The sequence below is a fragment of the Octodon degus genome, unplaced genomic scaffold, assembly GCF_000260255.1.
Source record: "Octodon degus isolate 3935 unplaced genomic scaffold, OctDeg1.0 scaffold00109, whole genome shotgun sequence".
In the NCBI taxonomy this organism is placed as follows: domain Eukaryota; kingdom Metazoa; phylum Chordata; class Mammalia; order Rodentia; family Octodontidae; genus Octodon; species Octodon degus.
The window spans coordinates 313,649-317,531 of NW_004524685.1; the positions used below are offsets into that span (position 1 = coordinate 313,649).

The 3,883-nt window shown below is 39.7% G+C and overlaps 1 pseudogene; it reads right to left on the reverse strand.

Moving 5' to 3' along the window:
• Positions 1-293: 293 nt before the first annotated feature.
• Positions 294-3,883, reverse strand: part of LOC101571503 — a 19,822-nt pseudogene continuing 16,232 nt past the window's right edge.

Genomic DNA, 3,883 nt, shown 5'->3' on the forward strand with positions numbered 1-3,883 from the left:
AAGTGAATATTGTCTGTCAAAAAGTACAGGATTTGTTCTATAATGGTCCAGACAGAGGTACACTCCAAAAAACAGCTTTTATATTTAAAATTTCACTGAATAAACATGAAAATCATGTGCTCCAGAATAGGCCAACACATACATTAACTCTCTATGATATTTTTAATGAACATCAAAGTTTACTTAGAAAATGAGCCAGAGGATTTCAAAGCAGTACTAAGAAACTTATCATCTGTGCTTTCATTGTCACTTTTCATAGCTTTTGTCCTATTCTTCAAATGCTTTACCTCTGCTTGGGTTGATTCAGATTTCTTCCCCAATTCTACTTTAAGCAAATCCATTTGGATCTATAATATTTGAATGGCAATGGAATACCCATCTCTGACAAAAGAAAACAAAAAAGGGAGATATAAATGAAGGACCTTTTTATAGTGAAAAGATATGTATATATCTGTACATACAAAATAGGATAGATATACAGCTACTTTCTCTTAGTTCAGTGAAAAGAAAGATTTGTACTAATAGTGTTTAGACAAGATATCATGTCTGTATCTTGTACTACGAATTACTATGAAGACAACAATATACAATGTTTTAATTATTATAACTGCCCTACTAACCTGTTTTGAAAATGTATCAATGCTATTTCTTTCTCAATGAAGTTAATATAAAAACTATGGTTCAGACAGATGAGACATTTAGCTAATGTTTAATATAAAAGTCATTATGTTTGCCTTACAACCACCATTCCAGTATCTTGTTAATATAGTTGAGTCGATTTTTAGTCTATTATGAAAAGAACAATGGAGATTACATACAATGCAAAAGACTGCTTAATAGTTCTAGGAATCAGTGTTATATTATCACAAATGTGAGCTCTACATGTGTTTAACTGGATGTTTGTCATAGATGGTTGATTCAATTCACTGACTGTGATGGAATTGTTAGCATCTCTCACTAAACCAGAATAAAAAATATTATTAAGATCTTATTAGAATTAAGAAGATATTTCAAAGCTTTCCTGTATGTAAAGGATATTTTACAAATAAAATAATTAATTGACTCTAGCTGAAAAACTTTTTAAAAAAACATTGTCAAAGTGAATTTACAGTATATGTACAAATGTTTTTCCAATTATCCCAAAATAATTAAGCAACAAACAATATTATCTGAATTGGACCAGATTTGTGAGAAGGAAGCATATTTTAGTTTTATTAATATTCATTCAACATTCAGCCCCTCTTGCTGAAGTATAAGAACAAACTGTGTTCTTGCCAAAGGAAATACCTGCCGTCTGATTCTCAGTCCCTCTTAAGTAGCAAGGTCATGACATGGCGCTGGTGGGAACTTGTCGGCTAATCTAGGAATTTGATATACAACTTTCAGATGGACAGACCTTTCTGAGGTCATAAGCTTACAACTGCAGGGCATCTAAATGGGGTATGTGCTTTACATAAAATAGCCCCCAAATGCTTGCTATACTGATCAGCGACTTATCCATTGTGTTCATAGCTGGATATGCAGAGAAGGAGGCGGGGCCTGAACTGAGGTGTGTCACACTGCTCCCCCTCCCTGGCTGCTGAAGCTGAGCACTGTTCCTTCCCCAGGCTTCTGTGCACGGCTATTTCTGCCTCGGAGCTGGAGCTGGCCAGCTGTGGACTAAATCCATAGCCAAAACAAAGCCTCCTCCTAGGAGCTCTAGGTGGTGGGTGTTTGTTCCAGAGATGGGAAAGGGAATAGCACTTTTGGAATTGACAGGTAAGTTCACAGACAGAAGCTGTGACTACATTGTGCTTTTCAGTCTAAACATCTCTGATAGTTTTATAGCAAGATAGATTTCCTCAGGGGCTTTGCATGATAGTAGAGCCCCTGACAATACTGGTCTTGTTAATGCAACCCAGTTGCTACTGATGTTCTCTAAATATGGTTGGAAAATGGGGTTAATTAGGCCCTCATGAGATCATTTCCAAAAACAGCAACATAAATGCTATTCATGTCCTCCAAGGAATTAATCAAAGGAACTATAGGAGACAAGATGATGTGAATTCTCCAGATTCTAAATATGGAGCAAAACTCAAAGGCATCAAATGTTGTGAGTTTTTAATGTGAAAAAATATTCTGATATGCTTCTGCATCAGTGTTATTTTTTTTTAATTTTATTTATTTTATTTATGTGTGTGTGTGTGTGTGTGTGTGTGTGTGTGTGGCCAGCTCAGCCCACCAGGGGGTGGGGCTGGCTGGCATGTAGTGCTGGGGGATTGAACCGTGGTCCCTGTGCTTTGCTAAGCTTGTTCTAAGTAGGTGCTTTAGACCACCGAGCCATCTCACCAGCCCCACTGTATCAGTGTTATGATCATGCAATATTTTAAAAATTTAGCCTGTTGATATAGTGGATTACCATGTTTAAATTTTAGGTCTTAAATCGGTGCTATGTATCTGGAATTTAAAAAAAAAAAAAAAAAAACAGCCAAAGATCCAGAGATTCATGAAATTACAGACATGACCCCTTCCATGAGCAGGCTGTCACCTTCACCTTCCTGCAGGGGTGCCGGGGACAGAAGGCAGTGCTGGCAAGGCCCACTAACCTTCATTTGTTGCTCCAACATCATTTTCTTCAAATTAGCTTCCTTTCCAGCTGCTCCATGTTTGCCCTGTAGGTCCTCTCCAGAGCTGAAATTTCCTGATCCTTCTCAGCTGCCTCCTTCCTGGCCTTCTCCACTATGACCACAAAATTTCAAAATGAAATAAAAACTAATTCTATTTTCCTGAGCTCAGAGACCAAAGCAAATATAAAACGCAGCTCAGGAGAGTTTCACACAAGTCCATGCTGTCCAGAGCGTGCTTCAGAATGCATTGGGAAATGCACAGCCCCTGTAGGTGACATAAATCTGCAGCTCCCTTCTACTTTTGCATTCATCAGAGTGCACACTGCCCAGAGGAAAGATGGTACACATTGGGGTTTCTTGTTGGGTCTGTCAGAATCATCACAAGGAAAAAAAAAAAAAAAAAAAGAATCACTGCAAGAATCATGTGTGTTGTGCATTTACCTGCCTTGGCCCTCTCCCTGTCAGTGAGAGCTTTATCTGACCGTAGGATGCTTCTCTCTATTGCTGTCTGTGATTGCAGGAACCTGTGGAGCACTTCTCCTGCCTGTGAAACAAAGAAAGAGCAAGTGACTTACCACTGGGAGAACAGCTCTGCAAAATTAATGTACGCATATCATTTGCTTCATGGTTACACTTCTAGTGGCTCTCTACAAAGGGATCAAGCTGCTCAGTGTCACCAGACAGTCTCCATGTCTCCTGCTGCCCATCTCCCTCCATGTACTCTTCTCCCAGGGCTCCTTCCTACCACCTGCCCTAAGTTCCAGGCAGTGAGAATTATATGCAGTTGTGCAAACTACAACCTGGCACTTTTATGAATTTGTCTTCCAATTATATAAACTGTAGTTCTCTCTTGCTTCTACTGGCTTTATCTTTAAGAAAAAAAATTTATATGCCAAGGCCTCTCAGTTCAAAAGTAAAAATGTTTGCAGCAAAAAGTGATATTACGGGCTGGTGAGATGGCTCAGTGGTCTAAAGCACCTACTTAGAACAAGCTTAACAAAGCCCAGGGACTGCGGTTCAATCCCCCAGCACCACATGCCAGCCAGTCCCGCCCCCTGGTGATATTACTTCAAGCTAGATTAAAATATCTAGGAAAGAGTTTATCATTAAATGCATAAGCAATAACAGTTCGAGGGGCTGGAGAGATGGCTCAGTGGTCTAAAGCACCTACTTAGAACAAGCTTGGCAAGGCATCAGGGACCGCGGTTCAATCCCCAGCACCACATGCCAGCCAGCCCTGCCCCCTGGTGGTCTGAGCTGGCCACACACACACACAC